The sequence below is a fragment of the Dendrobates tinctorius genome, unplaced genomic scaffold, assembly GCF_039654945.1.
Source record: "Dendrobates tinctorius isolate UK_male_01 unplaced genomic scaffold, ASM3965494v1 ptg000011l, whole genome shotgun sequence".
Lineage (NCBI taxonomy): Eukaryota > Metazoa > Chordata > Amphibia > Anura > Dendrobatidae > Dendrobates > Dendrobates tinctorius.
Window position 1 is genome coordinate 52,464,169 of NW_027361679.1, and position 21,091 is coordinate 52,485,259.

General features: G+C 46.1%; 1 protein-coding gene across 1 annotated transcript in view; it reads right to left on the minus strand.

The window, feature by feature from the left end:
* LOC141047209 (neuronal acetylcholine receptor subunit alpha-7-like) overlaps positions 1-21,091 on the minus strand; it is a 373,011-nt gene that overhangs the window by 336,904 nt on the left and 15,016 nt on the right. The window lies entirely within an intron of this gene.

Consider the following 21,091-nt stretch of genomic DNA (forward strand, 5'->3'; position numbering starts at 1 on the left):
TTTAATTAGAATTGGTATTAAACAGTACTCCTTATCCTGCTGTTCACATTTTGACATCATGAGACCAAGATGACACCTAACAATTGATCCGCAGTATCTCACTATCACGAGGAACAGGCAGGATGTTCTCAAATGGAAGTGACCAATTAGCTTAGAGTGTCACAGAGTGAAGGTTGCACAGAAGGTTGCAACAGAGATACAGAGAGACTGGAAGAGTAAAGGTACCGTCACATTTAGCGATGCACCAGCGATCCCGAGAACGATACGACCCGGTCAGGATCGCTGGTGCATCGCTAAATGGTCGCTAATGAGCTGCCAAACAGGCAGATCTCACCAGCGACATAGCAGCGGTCGGCGGTCGCTACTTACCTGTCAGACGTGGCGATGAAGACGACCTCCCGCCCACGTCCACGCGTCGCTTGTTGGCGCCAGCAGGAAGCCCAGCAGGAAGCGGCCGACGAGAAACGGCCCAGGATGTTCTCGCGCTATCAACGATAGACAGCGGGGGAGCTGGTCGGAGGTAAGTATCACAAATAGCGATATCGCTAGCAATATCACTGCTGCGTCACAAAATCGGTGACGCTTTAGCGATATCACTAGCAATCTCGCTTAGTGTGATGGGGCCTTAAGAGAAAAGCAGAGATGTTGACATCTTTTGGCCACATCCTATACTGATAACCACTTCATTGTGAACAATGCCCTTCGGAATCAAATGATGGATTCCACACAACCCCAGACACATTTAAGGGAAGTGAGAGGCACCCAAGTATCACATCAAACCATTCAAAACTGATTATATCAGTGTGTTCTGCGCGTTAGGTGACCTGCAAGGGTACCTAATCACACCAGCATGCACAGGTGTCATCACCAAGGAGCATCTAAGCTGGTTGAGGGACCAGTGGGCCTCAGTGCTGTTCACTGATGAAAGTTTATTCACACTGAGCAGAACTGATGGCCACCAACAATTTTGGAAACGTCAAGGACAGCGCTATGCAGCAGCCACTGTGGTCACCAGAGGAGCCTTTGGTGGTAGTGGTGTTGCAGTGTGGGCAGATGTGTTTAATCAATACAGAACTGCCCTACACTTTGTGAATTGTACAGTGACAAGCACCTACTACTTGAATACAGCAAGCACAGCTCTAGGATGTATTAAGAGAAGCATACAGTCTAAGTAATTATACCCTCTACTCTTCCTTGGTCAGGACACATCTGTAATACTGTGTCCAGTTCTGGGCACCACATTTTAAAAAAGACATTGAAAAACTGGAGCCAGCTATCAGGATGGTGAGCAGACTGCAAAGTTTGTCCTACGGGGAATGGTGAAAGGATCTGGGAATGTTTAGCTTACAAAGAAGAAGACTAAGAGGAGACTTAATAGCGGTCTACAAATATCTGAAGGTTTGTCACAGTGTAGAGGGATCATCCTTATTCTCATTTGCACATGGAAACACAAGAAGCAATGAGATGGAACTGAAAGGGAGAAGATACAGACTAGATATTAGAAAAAACTTTTTGACAGTGAGGTGATCAATGAGAGGAACAGTCTGCCATGAGAGTTGGTGGGTTCTCCTTCAATGAAAGTCTTCAAACAGAGACTGGACAGACATCTGTCTGAGATGGTTTAGTGACTCCTGCATTGAGCAGGAGGTTGGACACGATGACCCATGAGGTCCCTTTCAACGCTAACATTTTATGATTCTATGAATAACATCATTAATCTAGTTTTGTACCTCTGCATGAACAACTCAGTCATAATTTCATCGTCATAGGCAACAATGCTCAAGCTCATCGAAGTTGCGTTAGGGAACAGCTTTTTGAAACTGGGTGACCTCAGATGGCATGACCTGCACTTTCTCCAGACCTGAATCCCATAGAAAACCTATGGGGTCAGCTGAGTAATCATGTAGAGGCTCGTAATTCTGTACCACAGAACCTCAATGACCTTAGGGCCGCCCTTTAAGAAGAGCGAGGTGCCATGCCTCAGCAGACAATAACTCCACTTATAAACAGAATGAGACATCGTTATCAAACTGTAATTGATGCTCAAGGCAACATGACAAGTTATTGAGACTTTGAAATTAATTATTGGGGTATATCCATCACTGTTGCCTTTTGCTTCAATACATTTTTGAGATGTGGAAATCACCACTGCATAATTCTGCTTAAATGCCCTGCTTTCATGATAAAATATCACTGGAGCGTAAACTTTTTATGCTTTCCATAAATTTTCCCCGAAAGACAAATATCCCTAATTTAGTGTAGTTAGGAATCTTCCTCTTCACTAACAGTAAGAAGAAATTTTGAAAATAGCACAGAATTTTGAAGCACAAAATGTATTTGGACATGTCAGTGTGTAAATTATATGAGTAAAAGGGTTGTTTATTTTAAAACAAACATTAGGGAATCTGTCAGGAACCAGTGCCCCAAGAACAACTAGGAGTTGTCTCTGCATATGTAAATACCCTGCCTAACAGTCCCTTTATTACATTACATACATATGCAGATCTTTAGAAAAAGTATTTCTAAAGTCCATTTCCAATATGTAAATGAGGGTTTTGCCCCTGTGGGCATGATAACATAACTTACATGTGGGTCGCCCTCCCAGGGCTGTGGGATACTTGGTACCGGGCCGGTATCAGTGGGATGTGTCACAGCAGCAATGACCCGGTCCGTGGCCCTGGGCGCGAATAGTTCGTTACGCCACCTGTGGTGTTCGGCAAGTGAGATGTTAGGCCGATGCTGCATGCAGATCCTCTGGGGCTGGTGGTGTGTTGCAGCCAAGATGGTGAAGCTCCCCACAGGTGGAGCTGTAGCCCCAGGGCGGTGTAGATGTGGGGGAAGAGGAGAGGCACACACGGTGTAGAAGCTGGTACCCAGATGTAGCGGGGCTGGATGCATTGGCGCAAGAATGAATGGAGGACACCAGGGCTTGCAGTTCCAAAGCTTTACTCACAGTCTGTAGTATACACCGGTGCCTGCCTCCGTGCCGTGTTCTCCGGGTCAGGGACTCAGTCAACCTCCAGGCAAGATGGAATGCTCCCTTCCAACGCTCCGCCAACATGTGCCTTTCTGAATGTCTCCTCTATAGCGCCTTTAAGTGTGAAGTACTCCCAGTACTGAGTTACACTGGAGTGCCTCCTGACAGATGTTCCCAAGAATTCTACTTGTACGGCAGACAGCTGTTGCTGGCTTCGGGGACTCCTTACTCCTGAATCCCGGCTCACTAACAATGTTGCTGTTGTGCCCCCAAGTCTTAGATGGGAGTAGTGCATTTACAGCCCACTACTCCACCGGTGTCTGCTGCAGAACCATTAGTGTCCATACAACCTCGGGACCGGTCCCCGGCCTTGCGCTTAGAACTTCTAGGCAGGGTTCTTCCTCTAACCCACGTCCTCTCTGTTCCCTTTTACTCCTTCGTTCCGTTCTAATCTTTCTCTCCTATGGAAGATCAGGTTTCAGTTCAAAGTCTTTCCCCTTCCTTTCCTTTCCCGTGCCAGCAGACCCGGGTCACTCAGGTCTGCTGCAGCACCTCCTTCCTCCATCCCTCTCTCAGGGATCTTCTTTCCTCACTCCTCTCTGAGTGGCTTCCTCTCCCAGACTGACCTGTAATCCTAAACCTTCCCACTCTTTTATGTATTCTCAATTCCACCCGCCTCCCAGCACGTTTCGTGTTCCAAGCAGGGAACCACCAAAGGTGCTCTGCTACTCTCTAAGCAAGGAGCCGCAATGTGGCTTTGCTGAACTACCCTGTTGTGTAGGGTGCGAGTGTTGGAGCGTGGTCAGGAGCCTCCAACTTACCTGGATGGTGGGGCACCACACCTCATGAGGAGGTGCAGTACCTCAGTGGCGACTGAGCCTCAGGGGCGCCACATATGCACCAGCACTAGCACTATACTTGCCTTGGGCATGTACACAGCTTCTTTCCCTCACTGCAGTCATCCTATAAAGCCAAGAGTACATGTAAGGGTGTGTTGGAGTCAAGTCATGCCCTGCATCCCTTCCTAGTAAAAAGGGTATGTTTTATGTGTAAGATGCTTTATTATGTGATGATGTATGTGTAATGTATAGTTATTAGTGTTGAGCATTCCGATACCGCAAGTATCGGGTATCGGCCGATACTTGCTGTATCGGAATTCCGATACCGACTTCCGATATTTTTTCAATATCGGAAGTCGGCATCGGAATCGGAAGTTCAAAGTTGATTGACAGCCTGACGTCATCATGATGCGCGGTGTGTGCGCATCATGATGCGCCATCATTTCGGGCCTTCCGGGGGTCTCTGCCGGCCTGCCGGGGGGCTGTGCCGGCCTGCCGGGGGGCTGTGTGGACTGCCCGGGGTCTGTACCGGCCTGCCGGGGGGCTGTGCCGGCCTGCCGGTGGTCTGTGCACCCTGTGGGGGTCTGTACCGGCCTGCCGGGGGGCTGTGCCGGCCTGCCGGTGGTCTGTGCACCCTGTGGGGGTCTGTGCCGGCCTGCCGGGGGGCTGTGCCGGCCTGCCGGGGGGCTGTGCTGATGTCCGGGGGTCTGTGCAAGCATCGTCCGATGGGACTACAAGTCCCATCTGGCGATGCCTGCTACCATGACAGTGATTGACACATTAGCCAATGATGGGACAGTAGTAGTCCCATCATCCGGCTAATGTGTTAAATGTTAAAAAAAAAAAAAAAAAAAAAAAAAAAAATACTACATACATACTACATGCATGCTACATACATACTACATGCTACATACATACTACATACATACTACATACATACCACATACATACCACATACATACTACATACATAACACATATATACTACATACATACTACATACATACTACATACATACTACATACATACTACATATATACGACATGCATGCTACATACATACTACATGCTACATACATACTACATATATACTACATACATACTACATACATACTACATGCATGCTACATACATACTACATGCTACATACATACTACATATATACTACATGCATGCTACATACATACTACATGCTACATACATACTACATATATACTACATACATACTACATATATGCTACATACATACTACATATATACTACATGCATGCTACATACATACTGCATGCTACATACATACTACATGCTACATACATACTACATATATGCTACATACTACATATATACTACATGCATGCTACATACATACTGCATGCTACATACATACTACATGCTACATACATACCACATATATACTACATACATACTACATGCATGCTACATGCTACATACATACCACATACATACTACATACATACTACATACATACTACATGCTACATACATACTACATATATACTACATGCATGCTACATACATACTACATGCTACATACATACTACATATATACTACATACATACTACATATATGCTACATACATACTACATATATACTACATGCATGCTACATACATACTGCATGCTACATACATACTACATGCTACATACATACTACATATATGCTACATACATACTACATATATACTACATGCATGCTACATACATACTGCATGCTACATACATACATGCTACATACATACCACATATATACTACATACATACTACATGCATACTACATGCTACATACATACCACATACATACTACATACATACTACATACATACTACATGCTACATACATACTACATATATACTACATGCATGCTACATACATACTGCATGCTACATGCATGCTACATACATACTACATACATACTACATGCTACATACATACCACATATATACTACATACATACTACATACAATACATTCATACAATACATACATAGACATACAGTACATATAACATAGAGTAACATACTTACCAATACTTGTCACATTGTTCCCCGAAGCCATTGTCTTTTACGGAATAAATATTAACATAACAAACCACAAAAATACTCACCCACGATCCGAAGCAGTCCACGAGTGTGTCCCACGACGATCTTGGGTAGAGAACTGCAGCATCAGCTGTTGCTGCTGTTCTCTACGGGCTGCAGGAATCCAATGACGGAAGGTAGGTATCCTTCCGCACTGTATTCCTCCGCCACTTAAAAAAAAAAAAAGTCCCTAGTCTCACTTTATGCCATTGCTGCGTGGGAATACAGTGCGGAAGGATACCTACCTTCCGTCATTGGATTCCTGCAGCCCGTAGAGAACGGCAGCAACAGCTGATGCTGCAGTTCTCTACCCAAGATCGTCGTGGGACACACTCGTGGACTGCTTCGGATCGTGGGTGAGTATTTTTGTGGTTTGTTATGTTAATATTTATTCCGTAAAAGACAATGGCTTCGGGGAACAATGTGACAAGTATTGGTAAGTATGTTACTCTATGTTATATGTACTGTATGTCTATGTATGTATTGTATGAATGTATTGTATGTAGTATGTATGTAGTATATATGTGGTATGTATGTAGCATGTAGTATGTATGTAGTATGTATGTAGCATGCATGTAGCATGCAGTATGTATGTAGCATGCATGTAGTATATATGTGGTATGTATGTAGCATGTAGTATGTATGTAGTATGTATGTAGTATGTATGTGGTATGTATGTAGCATGTAGCATGCATGTAGTATGTATGTAGTATATATGTGGTATGTATGTAGCATGTATGTATGTAGCATGCAGTATGTATGTAGCATGCATGTAGTATATATGTAGTATGTATGTAGCATATATGTAGTATGTATGTAGTATGTATGTAGCATGCATGTAGTATATATGTAGTATGTATGTAGCATATATGTAGTATGTATGTAGCATGTAGTATATATGTAGTATGCATGCTGCATGCATGTAGTATATATGTAGTATGTATGTTGCATGTAGTATATATGTAGTATGCATGTTGCATGCATGTAGTATGTATGTTGCATGTAGTATATATGTAGTATGTATGTTGCATGTAGTATATATGTAGTATGAATGTAGCATGTATGTAGTATGTAGTATGAATGTAGCATGTATGTAGTATGCATGTTGTATGTATGTAGCATGTAATTTTTTTTTTTTTTTTTTACATTCAACACATTAGCCGGATGATGGGACTACTACTGTCCCATCATTGGCTAATGTGTCAATCACTGTCATGGTAGCAGGCATCGCCCGATGGGACTTGTAGTCCCATCGGACGATGCCTGCACAGACCCCCGAAGCCTGCACAGCCCCCCGGCAGGCCGGCACAGCCCCCCGGCAGGCCGGCACAGCCCCCCGGAGCCGGCACAGCCCCCCGGCAGGCCGGCACAGCCCACCGGAGCCTGCACAGCCCCCCTGGCAGGCCGGCACAGCCCCCCGGCAGGCCGGCACAGACCACCGGAGCCTGCACAGACCCCCTGGCAGGCCGGCACAGCCCCCCGAAAGGCCCGTACAGACCCCAGAGAGGCTGTACAAGGGAAAAAACAGGATTTTTATTATTCCGATACCGGAAGTCCCATAGACTTGAATGGGACTTCCGGTATCGGAATCGGCGATACCGATACTTTTTTTTAAGATCGGCCGATCCATTCCCATCCGATACTTTGAAGTATCGGACGGTATCGCTCAACTCTAATAGTTATGCATCTTTATGGGACTAGGGACAGAGTTTGGGAATTATAGTACAAGTGTAGGATTTAGTTAGAGCAATAGTAACAGGTAGTATAGGGTTTAGTACAGTGGGGGGCACTGTAGATTAGGAAATTAGATAAGAACAGAATAGAAACGGTAAAGGAAATAGGGAATTTCCAAGTTAGGAGGGGCAAGAGTAAGTGTAGTTGGGACACGGCCTAGTATTAGTCAGTTAGAGAGCTGGATGGAGTTTGGTGAGGATGATTAGGAAACTTGTTCAAGGAGAGACCGTCAGTTCAGGGCTTTAGGGCTGGAAGTCACACAAATATTGTCATGATCCATGCTGGATCAGGACTGATAAAAAGCACAGGTAACCTTTTTTTTTCTTAAGCTGTGCTTAAGTTTGGTTTTTGCCCCCGGTGGCCATTAGGATTATTGCACTGTGGTGTCTTTTGTTCTAAGTTTGCCCCCGGTGGTGGTGAGCGTCATTGCACTCTGGTTTCTTTAGTTAAGTGCACATGATTATAATGCAGGTGTGATTGCTCTGGCTGCTATAAAAGAGTCACAGGTGTTGCAATCAGTGTTGGTGATAGTCTTCATTTCAACCATCCTTGGTGGAGGAAGGAGCTGGAGAGCATTCCTTGCAGCATTGTCTTAGCGCTGGAGTGGAAGGAGTCATAGGGGATTTCCTTGTAGCCCTGACAGAGCTCGGTGGCAGCGATTCAGGAGGAGAGCTGCATTCTGGTGGTGGACTCTGTTGCCAGGAGCAAGTGCAACAGAGTAAAGCTAAGTGGTGTTTCCCTGTTTGTGTTTTTCCTTAGTGTGTATTAGTGCAGAGATGGGGCCAGTGCCTGCGCCACCCAGCTCCCTAGCAAGGAATAGGTGTAGGGAGTGCTAGGGCGACAGGTTCCTGATTGGCGCCCGGTGCGTAACCGGCATAGGGAACGTTAGGAGCGTTAGGGACACTGACTCAGGGCAGTGCAGGAGATCTCCACTTCCCCTTTCTCTATCGCAAGGCCCACTGTTGTAACTGTTTCCCTTTTCCCCATGTCTTGTTTTTTTAGTTACCAGCCTTCGGGCCAAGTCATACAGGACTATCACGTGCCGCGTCTTGTTGTTTTAGTTACCGGCCTGCAGGTCGTGTCACACAGGACGGTGTTGTGAGTTCATTTTCCCCTTCACCGTTGATGTCTGATGAACTCCCTCTGCTGGTGAAGAGAGGTAGTGAAATTGATTGGGTTGGGAATAACCTGTCATCTGAACAGGTGGAGCCTGATTGGACACCCGGAATCACTGAGTGGATATAAGGCAGCCAACGCCCTACAGGGGTGCTGGTGATCCTTTCTGCTCTGAGCTCTTGCAAACCAGTTCAGTACCTGTCTTCTGAAAGCTAAGTATTTGCTCTCTTATTTTTCCATGAGATATTGTCTGTTTACTTAGTGTTTGTGTTCTGCCTGCCCTTGTTGGTACAGGCTGAGCTCCATTTTTGTCTCTGGTCAAGTTGATCTTTTGCTCAGTCTTCAGAATATACCTGAGTGCTGATATAGTGTTTTTGAAGTCTAGTGACTTCAGGGCCTTTTTTCTATCAGACGTGTTGGACATTATTTTGGCAGTATTTTTGCGGATTGCAGCCAGCATCTTTTCTGTCCTTTCCTGTTTAGTTAGTTGGGCCCCATCGTTTGCTCAACCAGTCTTTCTGTCTGTGTTTGTGTTTTCATCTGCTTTTCACCGACAATACATGTTGGGGGCTGTCTATTGCTTTGGGGTCTGCTCTGGGGCAGTTTAGATTTCCCCTTTCTTTCTTTAGGCTTATTTAGTTCTCCGGCTGTGAACTAGGGGTCTAGGGCACTGTAGGAACCCCCCACAGCTACTGTTAGTTGTGTGAATAGGATCAGGGGTCTGCAATCCGATAGGTACCAACCTCTCCGGTTTTCTGGACTTAGCTTGTATTTTTGTTTTTCCTCCTTCGGTGACTCATTCATAACAGGACGGGTCATCGTGACAGATATGAGGAAGTAGGATCAGCATGAGAACAGCAGCGACTAGGTTCAGTGGGACATCACGAAACGTCCGAGACCTACGGTCTGGAAATGTATGGAAGAACCATCCTTTTTTTCACCCTCGGAGGGGAAAACGGGTTGTGAAACCCAAGAACGAACTAGTCTGGCTAGTTGGGAAGCTGCAGTACCGGATGGTACATTACAGGAACAAAGATTGCCAGAGAGCAAGGGACAGCACAGCTGGAAGGATGTGTGATCAGTAAGAATTACTGTGTGGTGTGTGTCAGTAGATAAAAAGTCGCACTCAAGTGTGGATTAATCTTGCCAAAAAATCTTGAAGATTTTGTGAAATTTTTGGATTTTTATTTTATTTCAAACACATCAAATAGTGTAACACCGCAGACAAAAGAAGTATCCAAAATGTGGGTATAATATCGTAATCCAGGATATGAGTATACTATGGTTACATTTCGACCTACTAAGAGGTCTTTCTCAAACCATACTCAAGTAGTGTCAAGGAAAAGATTAATTAGAGCATTTTCAGAAGTCCCAAACAGGGGCTGATAGCATGGGAGCAGCCTGGACCTGCGGTGTTGTGACTGAACTGAATTTGTTGAGTAAAGTTGAGATGTTAAAAAAGGACTCACACTCTGTCAATCAGTGTGCGGTGACATCTGGAAATGGGGCCATGCAACCTGAGATCTCCAATCTAAAAGTGACTTGCATTACACACATATCACACAGATGGGATATTATGTTTTATTTGCTTGGTTCCAGGGTGTGCCGGAACAGCAGACCCTCACCATGACTACCACCCTGGCCACCTTCCAGCTTCAGAGAGGCGCACCACACATGATCAGAAGTGCAGAAGCGCTTCAATCACCACCCCTGTCATGTCTTTTTATAGGGAAAGAAGCGGCGAATTCAGAAGCAAGGACAGAAAAACTGTCACACCGGCACACCGGCTACTGAAAATGTCACTGAAGCTGCAGTCATTTCTCTGCCACCAAAACAGCACATAATAAGGGGACAGCAGTAACAGAAGCTGTAGTAATTAACTGAAGCGCTACCAAATGATAATTTCTTGTTTCAAATGGGGTAGGTGATGTGATAGAAATTGTAGAGAAATTACTGCAATGCCATCCTCCAGTGCCGCCCTGTTATGAGACTCCTCTACAAAGAAAAGTTGCCAAAAGTGAAGTTAAAATAAAAAACAGATTTAGGGATTAGCAGTGTAGTAGGAATAATAGGGAATTTTATAATATAGCAATTTATAACAATGGTTAGGGCTTAAAGATAGATTTTAATAAACCTCTTTAAGCACATTTGCAAGTTTCAGGTTGTTTGCATTAAACACACTTTAAAAAACAATTTCAAGCCGGATAATCCCATTAAACTTTTCTTATATAAATCTTTGAAGCTACTCTAATTAAATAATTGTAGCATGAATCTGATGATAAGATGATGGGACAGCAAGGAAGTACCACGTGGCCCTGATATCACATTATTTTTACACAACTATCAATATAAGCAGTCAACATCCATAGCATGCAGATGCGTTCATGCATAAAGATGACTAAAGCAGAAATCTGGAACATGAGATGTGTCACATCTTATAACGTTTAGAGAAATGTGATAGACTAGGCTTATTATGCATGCAATATGCTTGATGCAGGGAATTTGGACTATGATGACCACATGTTGTATTAAGCAGTTTATGCTTTTGATGGAATTTATGATAAGGTATGAAGTTAATGTTCCATTTACCCAATTCAGATTTTTACTATATTGATGTTTTTCTCCATGTAAAAGATTGAATAGTAATGTAGATTATGATAATCATCATGATCAGATAAGTTTTAATTAGTCATTTGAGCATTAAACTCTTAATTGTAACTTTAAGGTGTCATTCTATCTTCAGTATCACTGACAGTGCGCCTGACCTTCAGAGCCAACATCATTTCCCAACCTCATATTTCTCATGCACAAGTGCTCACTTTCACTCAACAATTTTGTGGAAAATCATTCAAAAATTCTGAAAGATTTTCACAGCTGCAAAATGGTGCTCACTGCATACAGTATATATAAGATGTCCCATCAAAATTTATATTTTATAATGCTTCCTAATTATTTATGTAAAGATGTATAAGATGTATATGCCAACATAGGCGGAGCTGAATGGAGGAGGTGCGTCAGTTGGTGGAGCTTCACAGAGGAAGTACGTAGCTCTGCCATACGCTAGTGTGAAACTAGCCTTATTTTGTTAGGATGTTAGAAGGGTTAAAAGTTTGGTAGCAATTTTTATTTGTCTGCCAAAATGTTCAAATTAAAATTTTTTATAGACCAATTAAAGTGAAGTGACTCTGAGGAGCCTACATGTGGTCCCCCATGCCTCCAGCAGTTGTGTCTGCATATGTAGACACACTGCCTAACAGTGTCTTCAGACTAGTTGGCACACTAAGCAAGTTATCATGCCCCTGTGGGTGTGACAACATAACTTACAAGCGCCGGTGACATAGCAAGCACCATACTTCCCTTGCACGTGCGTGCGTCTTCTTCCCCACTCATCATTGATCCTCTGAAGCCAGATCTAAAGATCTGTTTATGTATATGAAATGGGGGCCAGGGTGTCAGTCATGGCAAGGGACTTTAACTCTTCCACACCCTGACGCTCCGCTGCTGTAAAATCAGAATGTCCATTTTATAATGTGCTGTGTGTGTGTGTGCAGTGCTTCACCCACCTGTGGGCCAGTGTTCTCCGAGTGCACAGCTCCTTTTCTTCTCACACACACACAAACATTGTCAGAGTCTCTATTTATTTTCTGCAAAACTTTAAGTTACAGTTCAGTATTTTCCACATGACACAGAAACTTCCTTCTCTAGATTCTCCATAATACTGTCTTCTGACTCAAGATCTGGTTCCCAGGTACCCAGTATCACAGCTAACTGAGATGACAGTCTCGCTTGTTCCAGGGGCTCCCTGTTCCTCTTCCATTCAGGAACATCTCAGGAGTTGGCCAAAAGCTTCGCCATTTGTTCCCTCACCTCAGGCTGCCCAGTCCCACTTGCTTCCTGTCGACAGTTTCCATCTTTTCTGTAACCTGAGCCCTCACTTCCCTGTGTCTCGCCCTCTGGCACTGCTTCTGTTCACTTCACTCTTTACCTCACAACTCTTTCTAGAACAATCCAGTTACCTCAGAACTAGCTCCTCCCACTAGCTAGCTTCCTATTGGGTTAAACATTTAACTATTACTACTCTGGCTAAAACCAGTTAACTATCTTAGCTTACATCTAAATCTACATCCCTGCCTCTATACTGTATATACGGTTGAAGAGGCCCAGGATGGATATATATAAAGGGGAAGAGGCCTAGATTGGATATATATATGGGGGAAGGGGGCCAGGATGGATATATATATGGGGAAGGGGGCCAGGATGGATACACATACGGAGAAGGGGGCCAGGATGGATACACATATGGGGGCAAAGGGGCCAGGATGGATACATATACAGTGGGAAGGGGGCCAGGATGGATACTGTTGTGAATTCACTTTCTAGCCTATCTCTGGTTACTAGTGAAGGTAGTGGAGCTGGTTATATTGACAGAGGGGTCGCGGGTTCTCTTTCCAGGCTCCCTCTGGAGGTTACAGAAGGTAATGGAGCTGATCTAATTAACAGAGGCCTGCCACCTGATAATGAGGAGGACGATTGGACATCTGGAGTTTCTGACTGGATTTAAGACAGCCGACTCCCTCTATCCCTGCTGGTGATTTTTTCTTGCCTCCTGAGGTCTTAGTTTCCAGCTCAGTCCCTGCATGCTCAAGCTAAGTGTTCTTTTGCTATTGTTCACATTTGATTTGGTTTTGTCTATTCAGTTTTGTGTGGTCAGCCAGTCCCGGCTGGGGCTGTGCTGAATTTCCATCCTTATGTTACTGCTTGTGCCAGTTAGTTTTTGTCCCTTATTAGATTGGCCTCTTTTTGCTCTGCTCTCAGAATATGCCAGAGTGCTGATATAGTGAGCGAAGTCGAGTGACTTCAGTATTTTTCTATCAGACGTGTTGGACATTTTTTGCAGGGTTTTTTGCGTGATTGCAGACAGTGTCTTTCCTTTCCTGTCCTGTCTAGTTAGTGTGGGCCCCATCGTTTGCTCAGCCTATTTTCCTACCTGCGTTTGTGTTTTCATCTTGTCTCACCAACAATATATGTTTGGGGGCTGTCTATTCCTTTGGGGTCTGCTCTGGGGCAGTTTAGATTTTCCCTTTCTTGCTTTAGGCTTATTTAGTTCTCCGGCTGTGTCGAAGCGTCTAGAATCATCGTAGGTACGCTCCACAGCTACTGCTAGTTGTGTGGATAGGATCAGGGGTCTGCAATCCACTTAGTTACCAACCTCTCTGGTTTTCTGTGGCTTAGCTTGGTCTTGCTTTCCTCCTCGGTGACCGAATCATAACAGGATACACTTACGGGGTGAAGAGGGCCAGGATGGATACATTTATGGGGGAAGGGGGCAAGGCTGGACACACATATGGGGGAAGGGGGCCAGGATGGATATACATACGGGGTGGCCAGGATGGATACACATATGGTGTGGCCAGGATGGATACACATACTGGAGTGGCCAGGTTGGATATACATGCGGTGGTGGCCAGGATGGATACACATACGGTGGTGGCCAGGATGGATACACATACGGGGGTGGTCAGGATGGATACACATACGGGGGTGGCCAGGATGGATACACATATGGGGGGCCAGTATGTATAGCTGGGGAAGCAGGATGGATATCTGGGGGCCAGGCAGGACAAAGGACGTAGGAAGCCAGGCTGGGGCATATTGTAAAATAAAGGAGGCCAGGCTGGGGCATATTATAAAATAAAGGGGGCCAGGCTGGGGCATATTATAAAATAAAGGGGGCCAGGCTGTGGCATATTGCAAAATAAAGGGGGCCAGGCTGGGGCATATTACAAAATAAAGGGGGCCAGGCTGGGGAATATTATAAAATAAAGGGGGCCAGGCTGGGCATATTATATAATAAAGGGGGCCAGGCTGGGCATATTATAAAATAAAGGGGGCCAGGCTGGGTGAGATTATTAAATAAAGGGGGACAGGATGAGGGACTTAATTACTGTTCCATGGCCAGAATGAGGAACATGCTATATTAGTTTATGGTGACAAGTGGGGAATATAATTTCTTTAGGGTCCAATTAGGGACATTATTACAACTAGAGTTGAGCGACTTTTGGTTTTTTAGGGTCGCGTTTCGTTTCGTGAAACCCGACTTTTCCAAAAGTCGGGTCGAGCAAGATCGTCCGATTATAGGGAAAAGTCGGGGTCGTCCCAAAACACAAAACCCAATGTAAGTCAATGGGGAATAAAAGTCGGCAGTGAGAGGAGGACAGGAAACACACCAACAGTGCCCATTTGAATGCCAAAAGCATCAATTCTTCTTACTTAAGCTTGTCAACCTTAATTAACTTCATAATACAAGTTACGCACTGAAAAATGGGGGTTATTTGGCTACAGACTGTGGGGGGGGAGGGCTGGCTCCAGGTTTTCATGTGCCCTGGGCGAAAGAGCGCCCCTTTAACACATACCACAACTCATCATGCTCCGATACGGCAGAGAAATAGCGGTATAGTACAATGAAAAATACCTCACTTTTTACATCTCATGACGAGGCCCATCTATTTCTCCATACAGAATCATTGGTCCCATATAATGTTTGAAACAGTATATGATGAGCTCCACATAATGCTACAGTATATGTTGGTCCCCATGGATGAAGCTCTACTGTCTTATGGGCCCAAATAATGCTCCAAACATAATGGGCCCCATTTCTAATGCTCTAGTGTATAATGGGCCCTGTAAATGCTGCTCCAGTGTCTGATGTCCACCTTTGGAATGTTCCAGTGTATGGTGGGCCCCATCTATCATTCTCAGACGGTGTTAGGCCCAGTATGGATTGCACGTGATTGCACAAAGGTTAGAAAGGGTACCGTATCCCCAGATAACATGTATGGATAGCGTACACATTCAAAATATATGTCTCAGGAGGCAGGCTCAGACGGTGTTAGGCCCAGTATGGATTGCATGTGATTGCACAAAGGTTAGAAAGGGTACCGTATCCCCGGATAACATGTATGGATAGCGTACACATTCAAAATATATGTCTCAGGAGGCAGGCTCAGACGGTGTTAGGCCCAGTATGGATTGCATGTGATTGCACAAAGGTTAGAAAGGGTACCGTATCCCCGGATAACATGTATGGATAGCGTACACATTCAAAATATATGTCTCAGGAGGCAGGCTCAGACGGTGTTAGGCCCAGTATGGATTGCACGTGATTGCACAAAGGTTAGAAAGGGTACCGTATCCCCAGATAACATGTATGGATAGCGTACACATTCAAAATATATGTCTCAGGAGGCAGGCTCAGACGGTGTTAGGCCCAGTATGGATTGCACGTGATTGCACAAAGGTTAGAAAGGGTACCGTTTCCCCGGATAACATGTATGGATAGCGTACACATTCAAAATATATGTCTCAGGAGGCAGGCTCAGACGGTGTTAGGCCCAGTATGGATTGCACGTGATTGCACAAAGGTTAGAAAGGGTACCGTTTCCCCGGATAACATGTATGGATAGCGTACACATTCAAAATATATGTCTCAGGAGGCAGGCTCAGACGGTGTTAGGCCCAGTATGGATTGCACGTGATTGCACAAAGGTTAGAAAGGGTACCGTTTCCCCGGATAACATGTATGGATAGCGTACACATTCAAAATATATGTCTCAGGAGGCAGGCTCAGACGGTGTTAGGCCCAGTATGGATTGCACGTGATTGCACAAAGGTTAGAAAGGGTACCGTTTCCCCAGATAACATGTATGGATAGCGTACACATTCAAAATATATGTCTCAGGAGGCAGGCTCAGACGGTGTTAGGCCCAGTATGGATTGCACGTGATTGCACAAAGGTTAGAAAGGGTACCGTTTCCCCGGATAACATGTATGGATAGCGTACACATTCAAAATATATGTCTCAGGAGGCAGGCTCAGATGGTGTTAGGCCCAGTATGGATTGCACGTGATTGCACAAAGGTTAGAAAGGGTACCGTATCCCCGGATAACATGTATGGATAGCGTACACATTCAAAATATATGTCTCAGGAGGCAGGCTCAGACGGTGTTAGGCCCAGTATGGATTGCACGTGATTGCACAAAGGTTAGAAAGGGTACCGTATCCCCAGATAACATGTATGGATAGCGTACACATTCAAAATATATGTCTCAGGAGGCAGGCTCAGACGGTGTTAGGCCCAGTATGGATTGCACGTGATTGCACAAAGGTTAGAAAGGGTACCGTTTCCCCGGATAACATGTATGGATAGCGTACACATTCAAAATATATGTCTCAGGAGGCAGGCTCAGACGGTGTTAGGCCCAGTATGGATTGCACGTGATTGCACAAAGGTTAGAAAGGGTACCGTTTCCCCGGATAACATGTATGGATAGCGTACACATTCAAAATATATGTCTCAGGAGGCAGGCTCAGACGGTGTTAGGCCCAGTATGGATTGCACGTGATTGCACAAAGGTTAGAAAGGGTACCGTTTCCCCGGATAACATGTATGGATAGCGTACACATTCAAAATATATGTCTCAGGAGGCAGGCTCAGACGGTGTTAGGCCCAGTATGGATTGCACGTGATTGCACAAAGGTTAGAAAGGGTACCGTTTCCCCAGATAACATGTATGGATAGCGTACACATTCAAAATATATGTCTCAGGAGGCAGGCTCAGACGGTGTTAGGCCCAGTATGGATTGCACGTGATTGCACAAAGGTTAGAAAGGGTACCGTTTCCCCGGATAACATGTATGGATAGCGTACACATTCAAAATATATGTCTCAGGAGGCAGGCTCAGATGGTGTTAGGCCCAGTATGGATTGCACGTGATTGCACAAAGGTTAGAAAGGGTACCGTATCCCCGGATAACATGTATGGATAGCGTACACATTCAAAATATATGTCTCAGGAGGCAGGCTCAGACGGTGTTAGGCCCAGTATGGATTGCACGTGATTGCACAAAGGTTAGAAAGGGTACCGTATCCCCGGATAACATGTATGGATAGCGTACACATTCAAAATATATGTCTATACATCAGGGGGCAGGCTCAGACGGTGTCAGGCACAGTATGGATTTGACGGGCCAGATTACACAGCGGAGGAGCAGGGAGAGGTAAATATTGCAAATGCTGGGGCCCTGCCCAAGCAAGGGGGGCCCACTCGTGGGCGTCGGTACTGGCACTGGGCCCCTCATAGTACAGCGGTGTGTCTGACGGCGGATGTGCACCACCACCATCAGAGACACTTGATTGCACTATGAGGGACCCTGTGCCAGTGCCCGCGCCCAAGAGTCGGCCTACCCACCTATCCAGGGCAACGGCACTCGCACGGTGTCGTGCGCTAGGTGGTGACCCCGGCCATGGGGGGGGAGGCAGCACAGTTAGGGAGTTTTAGAAAGTGGCATATGTTGATGTTGGACATTCAGCTGATGCAAAAGGCGAAATAGGTGAAGTACCAGGAAGAGGTGGACCAAAGCAAGCCATTTTTCTGTCACCCTATGTGTCATCAGGGGAAGGTGGGACAAAATCCTTGGAAACCCATGCGTGGTTCATTTTAATGAAGGTTAGATCATCCACATTTTGGGTTGACAGACGGGTCCTTTTTTCTGTCAGGATTGATCCAGCTGCACTGAAGACTCTTTCCGATAGCACACTTGCAGCTGGGCAAGCGAGCTCCTGTAAGGCATATTGGGCCATTTCAGGCCAGGTGTCCAGTTTAGCGGCCCAATAGTCAAAGGGGAATGACCTGTGTGGGAGAACATCGATATGGGAGGAAAAGTAGTTTGTAACCATAGTTGACAACTGCTGTCTCCTGTCACTTTCCATCGATGCAGTATTACCAGTTGTGTGAGCGGTCTTTGAAAAATCAGTCCACAACATTGTCATGAAACCCCTGTCTCCAACGCCACTTCTGCTGTGTGCACCACGAACACCTCTGCCAAGCTGCCCCCGGCCCGTACGGCTCGTGTCAGAACCATCACCGCTGCTGTGTGCTGGGAATGCCTCAAGCAACCGATTTACCAGAGTTGCTTGTTTATTAGCCAATATTAGGTCAAGGTTCTCCTGTGGCATGATGTTTTGTAATTTGCCTTTATAGCGTGGATCCAGGATGCTGGCCAACCAGTAGTCGTCATCGTTCATCATTTTGGCAATGCGGGGGTCCCTTTTTAGGATCCGCAAGGCATAATCTGACATGTGGGCCAATGTTCCCGGTGTCAATGATGGACTGCGAGTGCTGGGTGGAGGAGCACTTTCTGGCAAATCCACATCCCTCCAGTCACGCACAAACCCTGTACCAGACCTTGCCACGCCAACATTTTCACTTGCCCCACGAGATGCATCCTCCTCCCCTAAGTAATCATCCCCATCATCATCCTCCTCCTCCTCTTCTTCCTCCACCTCGTCCAGGAGAGGTCCCTGAGCAGACAATGGCTGAATGTCATCAAGGATTCCCTCCTCCTCTTCCTCCTCATCAACATTGGCTGCAGACGCCTGCTCCTTAAGGTGCGTCAAAGTTTGCATGAGCAGACGCATAAGTGGGATGCTCATGCTTAGGATGGCGTCATCTGCGCTTACCAGCCGTGTGCATTCCTCAAAACACTGAAGGACTTTACAAAGGTCTTTCAGCTTCGACCACTGCACACCTGTCAACTCCATGTCTGCTCTCAAAGTGCCTGGCCGTGTATCCTCCCACAAATGCATTATGGCCTGCCTCTGCTCCCACAGCCGCTCCACCATGTGCAGGGTGGAGTTCCACCTTGTTGCAATGTCGATAATGAGGCGGTGGTTGGGAAGGTGGAGCAATCGCTGCAGCTTCTGCACACGAACGGAGTGTACAGGCGACCGGCGGATGTGCGCGCACAGTCTTCGCACCTTCTGGAGCAGGGCTGTTAACTCCGGATAATTTTTGAGGAAGCACTGCACCACCAGGTTCAAGGTGTGAGCCAAGCAAGGTATGTGGCTGAGTTTTGAAAGGGCTATGGCTGCCACAAAATTACGGCTGTTATAACTAACTACCTTGCCTGCCTCAAGATGTACACTGCCCAGCCATGACTCAGTTTGTCGCTGAAAGTACTCGGCCAGCACCTCGGCGGTGTGTCTGTCGCCCAAACACATCATCTGCAACACAGCCTGCTGACGCTTTCCACTAGCTGCTCGATAGGGGGACACATCGTGTGCAACAGTGGCAGCTGCAGATGGAGTGCTCGTACGACTGCGCTCTGTGGACGAGCTTTCGCTTCTGGAGGAGGAGGAGGAGGAGGAGGGTCGAACGCCTACAGCCAACTGTTTCCTATACCGTGGGCTAGGCAGCACTGTCCCACCACCGCTGTCCCCTGTGGACCCTGCATCCACCACATTAACCCAGTGCGCAGTGATGGACACGTAACGGCCCTGGCCATGCCGACTGGACCATGCATCAGTTGTGAGGTGCACCTTTCCGCTCACTGACTGCTTGAGTGCATGGACAATGCGGTCTTTCACATGATGGTGGAGGGCTGAGATGGCTTTGCGAGAGAAGAAGTGGCGACTGGGTAGGTCATAGCGTGGTACTGCAAAGGCCATGAGTTCGCGGAAAGCTGTGCTTTCCACCAACCGAAAGGGCATCATCTCAAACGAGATTAGTTTGGCAATGTGGGCGTTCAAACCCAGTGTACGCGGATGAGAGACTGAGTACTTTCTTGACCTACTCATAGTGTCTGGGAGGGTGAGCTGGACTTGAGAGCTGCATATGGTGGAAGTAGCGGTGGACAGGGCGGACTGAGAGAGGATTGATGATGGTGATGGAGTTGGTGTTCTTTCTGATGGCCTAGAATCAGTCTTTCGTTGATATAACAGTGGGATTCCCTGACTGCTGTGGTCTTGCAACGACACCTCAACATTTGCTGCTGTGCTAACCGGTGGGCTTACAGTGGGGGAAACAATGTAGCGTTGCTGACTACCTTCGTTGTGATCAGTTGCACATGTGGCACTTGAGGTTTGGTGTTGTGTCCACGCTTGCAAGTGCATGCTGGTTAAATGTCTAAGCATGCAACTGGTATTGAAATTTTTCAGATTTTTCCCTCGGCTAAAGGTCTTTGCGCACTTCTTACAGATAACCTTGGCCTGATCATGAGGATTTTGTTCAAAAAAGTGCCACACTGCACTCTTCCTACTTTGGCAGACATTTTGCGGCCTAGCACGCTGTGATCTTTTGACCCTCTGGACAAGCTGTCCAGCAACTCTTTTGATGTTTGGAACCTGTCTTTGGAGTGCTCCGGGCCTGCCAGATAACAGCTGTTGCGATGTCGATGTCTGCTGTGGATGCTCCTCATCTGAGCTATTGGAAGCAGCACCCTCTTCCCCCAATGGATGCCAATCTGGGTCAACAACTGGGTCATCCATCACC